Raw genomic sequence first — 13594 nt, 5'->3', positions numbered from 1 at the left:
GAGGACGTTCCACTACATCAACCGTGTTCACTAACGCTTCTGCTGTACGGTCTACAAGGGTACGTAGATCACATATCCCCTCTCGTAGATGGACATCACCATGATAGGTCTTCGTGCAAGTAGGAAAATTTCTGTTTCCCATGCGACGTTCCCCAGCAATTTTTTTCCTTTGAACCAAGCTCATTAGACAACAAAACTATGCAAAAGATTTTCCCTAGATAATGGCATCAAACAAAAATCAACACTCAATCGAAACTCGGCATAAAGCGGAATTACGTGGCCACCTTTGCTGATCCTTTGTGGATATATGTGGTTTACTTTTTGTTGCCATGTGTTAGCATTGTTGCCATGTTTGTGTTATTTTGTTGTAATGTGGGGTAGGTTGGGATGTGGCCAGGGGACAATTACTTTATTTTGTACATCATGCATTATCCTAGATTGCAAGAAGTATGGTTCATAAGATACTTATAGAAATATGTATCCACAATAGGGCATTTGGTCTAGTGGTATGATTCTCGCTTTGGGTGTGAGAGGTCCCGAGTTCAATTCTCGGAATGCCCCCTTTTATTTTTGGAAACATTCCTCAATTATTTATTTTTGATGTGTTTATTTTTTCCCCCCTCACATTGCACACAATTTTCTGGTTCCAATTATGATGTGATGGCACATCACCCAAGATTTTGTTTTGTTTTTAATCTATGCAATGACTAATGCATTACATAAAGTTTTTGTTAAAGAACCGTGTGTGATGCTAATCCAAATTGCACATAGTTTTTTTACTGAATTGTTTGGGATGCACCCCCACCCCCCAATCACAAAAATTTTGGTAGCGTGTGTGATGGACCCACGCCCTATTGGTACACTCATGCAAGGTGACGGTTTGAAACTGCATCACCGAAAGGGGGTAAAACAGTTTTCTCCGGACGTCACTTCACTTGTGCATGTTCCATCTATACAATAATAAATTTTTCAAAAATTCTAATAGCTTTGTGATTTGGTTTTAGGCATGAGGTGTACACTAAGCATGTGCCCGAAAGATACATTCTCCACGGTTCTTATCATTTGTATGCAAGTCCCAAAACATTTACCATTATCTCTGGAACACTTCAATGACATAATTTATTGAGCTTAAATGTATCATGACAAGTTATTTTGAAAAATAGTTATTGTTCATCCTCTAGCTCAAGCAATGCAAAAGAAAACATTTTCTTTAAGCAACAAAATAAATCAACATTTCTAGACATAGGAACTGTCATTTTTTTCCTTTGAACCGAGCTCATTAGACAAGAGAACTATGCAAAAGATTTTAACTAGATACTCGCATCAAAGAAAAATCAACACTCAATCCAAACTGGGCATAAAGCGGTATCACATGGCCCCTTTTGATGATCCTTTGTGGATATATATGGTTTAATTTTTGTTGCCATGTTTGTGCTATTTTGTTGTAATGTGGGGTAGGTTGGCATGTGGCCAAGGAACAATTCCTTTATTTTGTACATCATGCATTATCATAGATTGGAAGAATTATGGTTCCGAAGAAACTTGTAGAAATATGTATCCACAATAGGGCATTTGGTCTAGTGGTATGATTCTCGCTTTTGGTGTGAGAGGTCTCAAGTTCAAATTTCGGAAAGCCCCCTTTTTTATTTTTGGAAATATTCCTCAATTATTTCAGTTTGATGTGTTTATTTTTGAGAAAATATTTTGCATTTCTTACAATACACATCACCCACATCGATGAACATTACTTACTAGACATGAAATGATATTTAGAAGGACAATAACAACATCAATCTAGTCTAAGCGATCCATGGCACAAAGTTTTATGTTTATTCATCCCAATAGAAACTGGACAACTTCATGAACTTTGAGGGAACTCTTTCCACGGATTATAATTGCGGGTGAGGCGTGTGATAATGGGTACATTCAGAAGATTTGGCATGCATGTGCTAGCATATAAAATAATGTGTAACTTGATAAAAAATATGTTTGCATCTCCAAATGTATTATCATTCTTTTTTGACTACCAAACAGAACACTACCGGTCCATGGAGATTGGTCCAATGAGAGGGCTCGCTCGGATATTTGTGGGCATCGATTGCATGCACCGCAGATGGGAGAATTGTCTTGTGGTACATTTGTTATTGACGTGATCCAACACATTAAGTGTAAGTGACCATGATTTTATGGAATTAATGTTAATTACAAAGTTATATATTTGTTGTACGTACAAGGTCACATGATCCAACAACCAAGGCAGGATTCTAGGTTTTCATTGTGAAGAACAAATTCGAGCATACCTGAGCAATGCCTTCAACGAGGTGGTTACACCTCCAACGTATCCATAATTTTTTATTGTTCCATGCTATTATATTATCAATCTTAGATGATTTATATTCATTTATATGATGTTTAATATCATTTTTGGGAACTAAGAGCAACTCCAATGGGGCGACCCATTTCGTCCGCCGTCGTCTGTTTGGGTCGGCGCGGACAGAAAAGTCGGCCCACCGCGCCGACCCAAATGGACACGCGTCCGCTTGGCGTCCGCCTCGCGACCCATTCCCGGCCCAGTTTTGAGCCGGATTTGTGTCAGCGCAGACACAAGATGGACGCGCGCGCCTACTCCTCTCCTCGGGCTCGCCGGTCGGTGGCATCCACCACCATTTTCCTCCAAGAACCCTCCCTCTCACGCGCGCTTCACCCCACGCCCACCATGGACGACGACCTCGACCTCGACGCCGCCGCCGGCCTCGCCTCGTCCAACAAAGGCAAGCCTAGCGCCCCCAGAAGGCCGTCACGCCGAAGCCGAAGAAGGTGCTTACGCCCGAACAGCGGGCAAAGGAGTCGGCCAAGAGGAAGGACCGGAGGCACACGGCGGACGCGAGGGATGAAGCCATCGCGGCGGCCGCAGCGCAGCAGTAGGTAACCAACGCTCACGTCATGGCGGCAACAAGGGAGGCACTTTGCATGCTGGGGTTAAACCCTAGCCAGCATGGCCTCGTCAACGCCGTCGTGGCCGCCTCGGTCCGCACCGGCTCATCCGCCTTCCCTCGTATGGTGCTTCCCGACTCTCTCGACGCATCGGCTTGCAACCAGGTGCCCGGCTTCCACGTCTACCCGCAGGCCTCCCGCCTCTCGGGGGAGTGCTCGCCCGAGGTGAGCTTGGTCGCGCCTTCCACGCCTGCGCCCGCGACTGTCGAGCTCAACGCCACACTGATGGCCGCTAGCTCGTCAGCCGGAGGCGCGAGGAAACGTGCATGGCAGACGTCAGCTGACCAGCTACAGGGCGCGCGCAACCTGTTCGACGGAATGTTGGCCGCCGGTGACGACGACTACATGCAGAACATGATCTTCGAGGGTGGTGCGCAGGCCGCTGGCTTCAATACTGATGAGACACAAAGCCAGGATGTCCGAGGGGCGTTCACGCCGTCCACTGGCTACAATGAAGATCAGGCCGCCTTCATGCATGATCAGTTCGGCCTGGACCTGGACAACTTCCCTCTCGACCATGAGTTCCCGGAGGACTATGGGCTAGAGGAAGAGGACGAGTGCGACATCGAAGCGGAGCCTTTGTTTGAGGACGAGCTCGCCAACCAAGTTGATGGGATGAAGCCAAAGTGCAAGAGCAAGCGGACCAAGGCATACACGGCGGTCAAGGACAAGCTTATTTGCGAGTGTTGGAGAGACATTGGGAAAGACCCCAAGACGGGCGCCGAATAAAAGCATTCAACCTTTCGGATTCGTGTTCACCGTGAGTTCCATGAGTACAAGAAGTTTCCTCTGTACCAAATAGTAAGCGCGTGCGGGTGGGTGTCCATTTCAAAGTGTTGGAGGGTGATCCAACAAGAGTACAACAAGTTTTGTGCCACTCTTGAGAGCGTCAAGACCCGCCTCGTGAGTGGCATCGGCGTGCAATACATGGTATGCTAGCAAGCCGCCCTCTTTTTGTGTCATCAAGTTTATGCTTTGGGTGTTCGTTTGCATATCATTTTGCCAATATGCTTGCACGAAATACATGTGTAGGCATTTCAAGCTTTGGAGGCATTCAAGGTCCAACACAATGGCAAGTGCTTCAACCGCTCCCATTGCTTTAGGGTGACCAAAGACAAGGAGAAGTTCAAGGCGCAATATGCCGCCCTCAAGTCACGTGGTGGGATGCCAGCCATGGAGGAGGTTGGGGACGGTGAGAAGGCTCGGTCGCGGGGGAAGACCAACTCCAAGAAGGAGGACAAGTGGGATGTGATACGTCTTCGTCGTATCTACTTTTCCGAACTCTTTTGCCCTTGTTTTGGACTCTAATTTGCATTATTTGAATGGAACTAACCCGGACTGACGCTGTTTTCAGCAGAATTGGCATGGTGTTGTTTTTGTGCAGAAATAAAAGTTCTCGGAATGTCCTGAAAATTTATGGAGATTTTTTCCGGAAAAAAAGAAAAATACGTGCGCAAAGATCCACCGGAGGGGGCGTGCAAGTGGGCCACAAGCCGACAGGCCGCGGCCACCTCCTATGGTCGCGCCATGCAGGCTTGTGGGGCCCACGTGGCACCACCGCCCCCAAACTCAGCTCTATATCTTCCGTTTTGCCTGGAAAAAATCAGAGAGAAGGTTTCATCTCGTTTTGCGATACGGAGGCGCCGCCACATCCTGTTCTTCATGTGGAGGGCAGATCTAGAGTCCATTTCGGGCTCCGGAGAGGGGAAATCGTCGCCACCGTCATCATCAACCTTTCTCCATCGACAATTCCATGATGCCCTTCATCGTTCGTGAGTAATCTCATCATAGGCTTGCTGGATGGTGATGAGTTGGATGAGATCTATCATGTAATCGAGTTAGTTCTTTACGCGGATTGATCCCTAGTATCCACTATGTTCTAGATTGATGTTTCTACTACCTGGCTATGCTTAATGCTTGTCACTAGGGCCCGAGTGCCATGATTTCAGATCTGAACCTAATATGTTGTCGCCAATATATGTGTGTTTTAGATCCTATCTTGCAAGTTGTAGTCACCTACTATATGTTATGACCCGGCAACCCCCGAGTGACAATAGCCGGAAGCACTCCCGGAGATGACCATAGTATGAGAAGTTCATGTATTCACCACGTGTTAATGCGTTCATCCAGTTCTTTATTAAAAGGAGAACCTTAATATCCCGTAGTTTCCATTAGGACCCCGCTGCCACGGGAGGGATGGACAATAGATGTCATGCAAGTTCTTTTCCCTAAGCACGTATGACTACATACGGAATACATGCCTACATTAGATTGACGAACGGGAGCTAGTTACATATCTCTCCGTATTATAGCTGTTACAGGATGAATCACATCCCTCATACTCATCCATCACCGATCCACTCCCTACGAGTATTTTACTACTAGTCCTTGCTACGTTACTTTGTCCAGGCTTGTCCCTTGCTACAAAAGGGATTCGGCCACTTTGTTGTTGCTGTTGTTACTCTGTTGCTACTGTTGTTACTCTGCTGCTGCTGTTGTTCCTTGCTACTTTGTTGTTACTTGTTGCAAAGCTTTTCTAGAGCCGTAGCCGGGGAAGCATTCTTTTGAAGAATAATCCCCCGTCAACGTGTTGCCGCCATTGACACGAAAGTTAGGAATAGTCTGCCGTCAACAGTTTTGTTTCTGACACCGTTGCTATCATACTACTTTGCTACTGATACTTTGCTTGCAAACACTAATATTTCAAGTGTGTTTGAATCTGACACATTCAGCTGCTAATACTTGAGAATATTCTTTCACTTCCTGTCTTGGTGAATCAATAAATTTGGGTTGAATACTCTACCCTCGAAAACTGCTGCGATCCCATATGTTTGTGGGACATCAAGGATTTTTCTGGCGCCGTTGCCGGGGAAGCATTCTTCTCAAGAATAATCCCCCGTCAACGTGTTGGCGCCATTGATACAACAGTTAGGAATAGTCTTCCGTCAACAGTTCCGTTTCTGACACCGTTTCTATCATACTACTTTGCTACTGATACTTTGCTTGCAGACACTAATCTTTCAGGTGTGATTGAATCTGACACATTCAGCTGCTAATACTTGAGAATATTCTTTCGCTTCCCGTCTTGGCGAATCAATAAATTTGGGTTGAATACTCTACCCTCGAAAACTATTGCGATCCCATACGCTTGTGGGACATCAAGGCTTTTTTCTGGCGCCGTTGCCGGGGAAGCATAGCTATATTCTCTGAGTCACTTGGGATTGACGTTTGCTGATCACTATGAGGAATCCGAAAGATCCGAAAACTAAAATCCTACCTTCCACTACGAGGAGAGGTAAGGAACTGCCATCTAGCTCTGCACTTGATTCACCTTCAGTTTTGAGTAAGTTTGCGACATCGCCTCCTGCTAGAAATCTTGATATGTCGCCTGTGCTTGATGATGCTACTTCTGCTGCCCATGATGCTTATGATGCTATGCTTGATACTATGCCTGATGATGCTATGCTTGATACTATGCCTGATGATGCTATGCTTGATACTATGCTTGATGATGCTATGCTTGATACTATGCTTGATACTGCTTTGCCACTTGGTGCATTCCTTGATGCACATATTGCTAGAGCTGTTGCTGGATGTGATGATACTTCTGAAACTGTTGATACTATTGAAGTAGAACCTGCTACTATGCATGAATTGCCTATTATGCCTGATATGCGCCATGTTATGGAGGGAGAGATAGCTGAGGATTTTCTTGCGTGTAAGGATAGCTATGATGTTGAGAAACTTATGCGCAAGTGGAAAGAAAAATGTCTGAACGCTAGGTTGAAATACGACCCAAAGTTTGCAACTTCGCCTATCTTTGTGACCGATAAGGATTATGAATTCTCTGTCGACCCTGAGTTAATTACTCTGGTCCAATCTGATCCTTTTCACGGTTATGAATCTGAAATGGTTGTAGCCCATCTTACCAAACTGCACGAGATAGCCACCCTATTCATTAGCGAGGAAAAGATTCGCCACTACTACCTGCTCAAGCTGTTTCCTTTCTCGCTAAAGGATGATGCTAAGACCTAGTTCACTTCTCTTGCTCCTCGATGTGTGCGTAGCCCCCAGGATATGGTCTACTACTTCTCTGAAAATTATTTCCCTGCCCATAAGAAGCAAGCTTCCTTGCAGGAAATATACAACTTTGCTCAAGTTGAAGAAGAGAGTCTCCCACAAGCTTGGGGGAGGCTCATCCAGCTACTGAATGCTTTGCCTGATCACCCTCTTGAGAAGAACGAAATACTTGATATCTTCTATAATGAACTTACCGATGCTTCTAAAGACCACCTAGATAGTTGTGCCGGTAGTGATTTTAGGGAACGAACTGTAGAACAAGCTGAGATTCTACTGAATAACATCTTGTGCAATGAGAATGCTTGGACTATTCCCGAACCACCTCCTAAGCCAACTCCGAAGAAAAGAGGTATTCTATTCCTCCATCCTGAAGATATGCAAGAAGCCAAGAAATCTATGCGAGAGAAAGGCAAGAAATCTGAAGATGTCAGAAATCTACCACCTATCGAAGAGATCCATGGTCTCGATAACCCGATACAGGTAGTAGAAGTAAATTCTCTGCGTCGGTTTGATGAGAGTGATATTCCTTTTGATAAACCTGCTAGCTTATGCCTAGATGAATTTGATAACTTTGTCACCAAACAACAGAGTTTCAACGATTATGTTAGCAGACAACTGGAAAAAGAATGCTCGTATGCTTAGTCATTTAAGTGCTTGTGTGGACAGAAAAGTCAATGATCTAAAGCTTCTGAGTAAACATGCCTCTATGGTTACTACTCAAGTAGAACAAGTACTTAAAGCTCAGAATGACTTGCTCAATGAGTTCAATGACAATTCTGTTAGTGTCGTTACTAGAGGCGGTAGAATGACCGAGGAACCTTTGTATCCTGAGGGTCATCCGAAGAGAGTTGAACAAGATTCTCAAGGAGTTAGCACTGATGCACCTAGTCATCCTAGAAAGAAGAAGACAGATGATAGGAACCTGCACGCTAGCAACCCTGTTGCTGCTACACCTGAGAGTCCAAACGACGCCTTTATTTCTGGTGCTGAAACACAATCTGGTGATGAACATGAGCCTAATGATAATATCAATAGTGATGTTCATGAAGATGCTCAGCCTAGCAATGAAAAGGATGTGGAGATTGAACCTAGTGTTGATCTTGATAACCCACAGCCTAAGAATAAGAGATACGATAAGAATGACTTCACTACTAGGAAGCATGGTAAAGAAAGGGAGCCATGGGTTCAGAAACCCATGCCCTTTCCTCCCAAACCATCCAAGAAAAACGATGATGAGGATTTTGAGCGCTTCGTTGAGATGATCAGACATGTCTTTCTGCAGATGCGTTAGACAGATATGCTCAAGATGTCTCTGTATGCTAAGTACACGAAAGATATTGTGACTAATAAGAGGAGGATACCTGATCTTGAGATCTCCGCCATGCTTGCTAATTATACCTTCAAGGGTGGAACTCTGAAGAAACTAGGTGATCCCGATGTGCCCACTATACCTTGCTCCATTAAAGGTAACTACATTAGAACTGCTTTATGCGACCTTGGAGCCGGTGTTAGTGTTATGCCTCTCTCTCTTTATCGTAGACTTGAGCTGGATAAGTTGACACCTACTAAAATCTCTCTGCAAATGGCCGACAAATCAACTCCTTTCCCTATCGGCATTTGCGAGGATGTGCCTGTTGTGGTTGCTAACACCACTATCTTAACAGACTTTGTTATCTTGGATATTCCCGAGGACGATGCCATGGTTGTCATCCTCGGAAGACCATTTTTAAACACCGCAGGGGCTGTTATAGATTGCAACAAAGGCAATGTCACTTTCCATGTCAACGGTAATGAGCATATGGTGCACTTTCCGAAGACACAATATCGAGTACATTGCATCAATGCTATCGAAAAAACTTCATCGATTCTTATCAGGAGCTTTGAATACCCTATACCTCGTGTCAAGATGAAGTATGATTTGCTTCTTGGGAAAATACATATCCCCATTGAGGTGACATAGTGACTATTCGAGAATTCTCCGTTCTCTTTTAAGATTCGAGAAAGTTTTGTCGAGGGGATTTGATCAACCCCATTGACGGATTTCTTTCAATGACCATGAGATGGATGAATCAATGAGTCACAAACCTCTGTTCCAAGCTTTCACCTTAGGTTGCTTAGAAGAAAAATGATAGGTTTAGTTTAGTTTTCCCTGTTTTCTGTTTTAGCGTCTGATAGAAAAGTACCCCGAAAATAAAAGTTCTTCAAACGCTATGAAAATCAAGTATGATTTTTTCTCGAATATTTGAAAAACACTGGGACAAAGAGTCTGTCTGGGGGCCACACCAGTGGGCCACAAGCCCTAGGGTCGTGGGCACCCCCCTGGCCGCGCCACCCAGGCTTGTGGGGCCCACAAGCACCCCCTCCACTCATTCTTGCTCTCATCTGCTTCTCCTACCTCCAGAAAAAATCGTTTCGCAGCTCAAACCCGTGTTCTTGCTCCTCTTGCTGGGATTTTCGATCTCTTTGCTCAAATCACCGTTCTCTAAACTGTTTTGGGGAAATTACTCCTTGGTAAGTGACTCCTCCATTGGTCCAATTAGTTTTTGCTCTAGTGCCTTATACTTCGCGTATTTTTGCTGCCTTTGTTACCATGTTCTTGATCTTTGCATGCTGATTCTAGTTGGTACCAAGTGGTTTTGATGCGTAATATGGTCTCTAGGCACTTGTGGGAGTAGTTGCTACGAGTTTCGTTGAGCCTTATTCACTTTTCCTTAGAATCACTAAAAACTTCAGAAATTTTCAGAGATAGAAAAGGGAAATTATGAGGAGGTTCTTGAGAGGCTCTTCAAGTCGTGACCCCAAGGATGATGGGAGTGAGAAGAAGCCCAAGTATCCGGTCCCTCGAATCGCAGAAGTTCGAGCGTGCGAGTGGCCAGGCAACGTGTTCTTACGCGCCGCTGGAATTTATGAGGACTTTTACTACTTGGTGGAGAACGCATGCCTTACCGCCTTCGTCGAAGATAAGTGTCCGCAATACCTCCTCCTCACTAATATCTTCGTACAAAGCTTTAACTACTATTCCAGGAAGAATCCTCCTATGGTTGAGTTTAAACTTTATGATATCCCCCAGCGCATGTCACTCCAGGACTTTTGCAATGTTTGCAAATTACCTTACGTTGGGGATATTCATGAACCTCGTCCACGGGACTTGGAAGCTTTTATCGGTACAATTGTTGTAGGAGAGGAGAGAGGAGTGTCTTGCGCTAGAGATGCTAGTATTCATTTTCCCGTGCTTCGGTACTTCTCACTTTTTGTGGGAAAATGTTTGATCGGCCGTGGGAAACATGGGTCACTTAGTTCCCTAGATCTTGCGGTCTTGCGCGAAGCCCTTTATAACGATAAAACTTATAGCTTGGGCGCTATAGTAGCTCAACGGTTGAACCTGAACCGTTCTAAAGGTGTTGTCCATGGAGGTATCTATGCTACCTGTCTTGCCAGACACTTTGAGATACCCATTAGACTGGAGGAAGAAGAAGAGGTTCTTCTTCCCAAGAGATATCTAGATTACGATAGCATGGTTCGCCATGACTTTCTTGATAGAGATATAGGTGGAAGGATGATTTATAACCTGGTATTTAGTCAGGGTACTCGTGAGACTATTACTTTGCCTGCTCCTTCTTTGTTCAATCTTCATGCAGGCAGGTACACTATTATGCCCTCGGACATCTAAGCATATTGGGCTTGGCCCAACCACAGGTGCCCGTGCCCGAGCCGCCATTTATCAGTGGGAGCCAGAGGAGCTCACACAGCGGTGACATCCTCAGTCCACTCCGGAGTACCCAGGAGCTGGTTATTTCCCTCCTTGGGAGTAGACCAAGTTAGGCCAAAAGCCTAAGCTTGGGGGAGTACGTGTTCTCACCGACTTTACATTCTTGCTTATGCTTACACTTCGTTAGCCGGTGTTCACACTTTGCCACTGTATCATCCATGCTAGTTTATTTTCTTTTTCTCGTTTTCTTTTCATGTGTCTGTCTAGTTTGAGAAAACCCAAAAAGATTTTATTTTCTTCTTTTGCTTGTTGGGAGCTTTCCCGTGTACATAGTTTTCTTTTTTCTTTTGGTCAAGGTAGAAGATATTGGTTACAATGTTTAGTGGCTCTTGCATGCATACTTGTTTAGCTTTCAAAGAGCCATATTACTTTGTCTTCTCCTTTGTGTTTGCCTGCAGATTCCAGTGTAGTCCAATGCACGAGCATGCTTATTATTGTTCACATCGTTCGGTCATGCAAGTGAAAGGCAATAATGACGATATATGATGAAGTGACTGAGCCTGGAAAAGCTGGTATGAACTCAATCTATTTTGGTTTTGTAAATATGACTAGCTCATCATGCCTGATTCAGCTTTGTTGTGAGAGAAACATGTTTGCAATAACAACTTAGAGATCATAGTTGCTTATGCCATGCTTACTTAGCTAGGAGCTTATAATGGTCTGTCTTGGATGCCCACATGAATTTTGAGATGACTATGATGTAGTATGATAGGATGGTATCCTCCTTTGAATGTTTCAAGTGGCTTGACTTGGCGCATGTTCATGCATGTAGTTGAAACAAAATCAACATAGCCTCTATGATGTTCATGTTCATGGTGATTTATGTCCTACTCATGCTTGCACTCAATGTTAGTTACTCTCAATGCATTTTGATGACTGTTGTCGCTCTCTAGTTGGTCGCTTCCCAGTCTTTTATAGCCTTCACTTGTACTAAGAGGGAATATTGCTTGTGCATCCACTTCCATAAACCCAAAGTTGTGCCATATGAGTCCACCATACCTACCTATGTGTGGTATCTACCTGCCGTTCCAAGCAAATTTGCATGTGCCACTCTCTAAATCTTCAAGAAATAATCTGTTTTGCATACTCGAATCGCTCATGTGGTGACAGGGGGCTATTGGCATCTTCCATGCTAGGCGTGTTATCCTCGATATGTGTTTATTCACTATCATTCACGAGAAAGGGGTCGGTAATTGGAATTCCCAGTTCCATGCTCAAATCAAAAAAGATAATTGCAAACAAAACTCCCCCAGGATTGATGTTGGTTTGGATGGTACCCGAGGATTTGGCTAGCCGTGGAGTGTGATTGATTGGTGGTGGGGGAGTCAAAACTTTACTTTTCTGTTTGGGAACCGCCTATAGCATGTTTAGCGTGGAAGATGTTGAGAACTCTTTGTCATTGCGTTGACAATGAAAGCATGCCACCCAAAATTATTATCTCTGTTTTAAAAGCTTGAGCTCTGGCACCTCTAAAAATCAATGCTTCCCTCTGCGAAGGGCCTGTCTATTTATGTTCCTGTTGAGTCATCCTACTCTTACAAAAGCACCAATTAGAGAGCACCTCTGTCATTTTTATGCTTTGCTTTTAACTGTGTTGAGTGTGACTATGACTGGATCTTCATTGCCTTGAATTACAATGTTTGGTCAGCCCTTGGTCTTTTAAGGTGCTCTGCATTTATGTTTTGCGGTCTCAGAAAGAGCTAGCGAGATACCACCTATTCGTACTGCTTCATGTTGTTTTGATTGAAGTGTTGACGTTTGAGACTTATTATTATTTGCTCGCTAGTTGATTATGCCATTGATATGAGTTTACCGTGAGACCTAGATGTCATTTGCTTATGTGGTTTGCTTGTGATGTTTCTGAAATTCTGGTTGTGAGTTAGACATAGTTGCAACAACAAGATCAAACAGAGTTCGTCAAAGTTTTTCTTTTGTCTCTCTAAGTTTGTCAATTGAGTTGCTTGAGGAGAAGCAAGGCTTTAAGCTTGGGGGAGTTGATACGTCTCCGTCGTATCTACTTTTCCGAACTCTTTTGCCCTTGTTTTGGACTCTAATTTGCATGATTTCAATGGAACTAACCTGGACTGACGCTATTTTCAGCAGAATTGCCATGGTGTTGTTTTTGTGCAGAAATAAAATTTCTCGGAATGTCCTCAAAATTTACGGAGATTTTTTCTGGAATAAAAGAAAAATACCTGCGCAAAGATCCACCGGAGAGGGCGTGCCAGTGGGCCACAAGCCCACAGGCCGCGGCCACCCCCTATGGTCGCGCCATGCAGGCTTGTGGGGCCCACGTGGTACCACTGCCCCCAAACTCAGCTCTCTATCTGTCGTTTCGCCTGGAAAAAAATCAGAGAGAAGGTTTCATCGCGTTTTGCGATACGGAGGCGCCGCCACATCCTGTTCTTCATCAGGAGGGCAGATCTGGAGTCCGTTTCGGGCTCCGGAGAGGGGAAATCGTCGCCATCATCATCATCAACCTTTCTCCATCGACAATTCCATGATGCTCTTCATCGTCCGTGAGTAATCTCATCGTAGGCTTGCTGGACGGTGATGAGTTGTATGAGATCTATCATGTAATTGAGTTAGTTCTTTACGGGGATTGATCCCTAGTATCCACTACGTTCTAGATTGATGTTGCTACTACTTGGCTATGCTTAATGCTTGTCACTAGGGCCCAAGTGCCATGATTTCAGATCTGAACCTATTATGTTGTCGCCAATATATGTGTGTTTTAGATCCTATCTTGCA

General features: G+C 44.4%; 1 non-coding gene across 1 annotated transcript; it reads left to right on the top strand.

The window, feature by feature from the left end:
• The first annotated feature begins 489 nt into the window (after positions 1-489).
• On the top strand, positions 490-561 carry TRNAP-UGG. The gene has a single exon. It is a non-coding gene; the product is annotated as a tRNA-Pro (tRNA).
• The last annotated feature ends 13033 nt before the right edge of the window (positions 562-13594 follow it).

The sequence above is a fragment of the Hordeum vulgare genome, chromosome 2H (genome assembly GCF_904849725.1).
Source record: "Hordeum vulgare subsp. vulgare chromosome 2H, MorexV3_pseudomolecules_assembly, whole genome shotgun sequence".
NCBI classification, from domain to species: domain Eukaryota; kingdom Viridiplantae; phylum Streptophyta; class Magnoliopsida; order Poales; family Poaceae; genus Hordeum; species Hordeum vulgare.
This window is presented reverse-complemented; position numbering and strand designations above follow the sequence as displayed.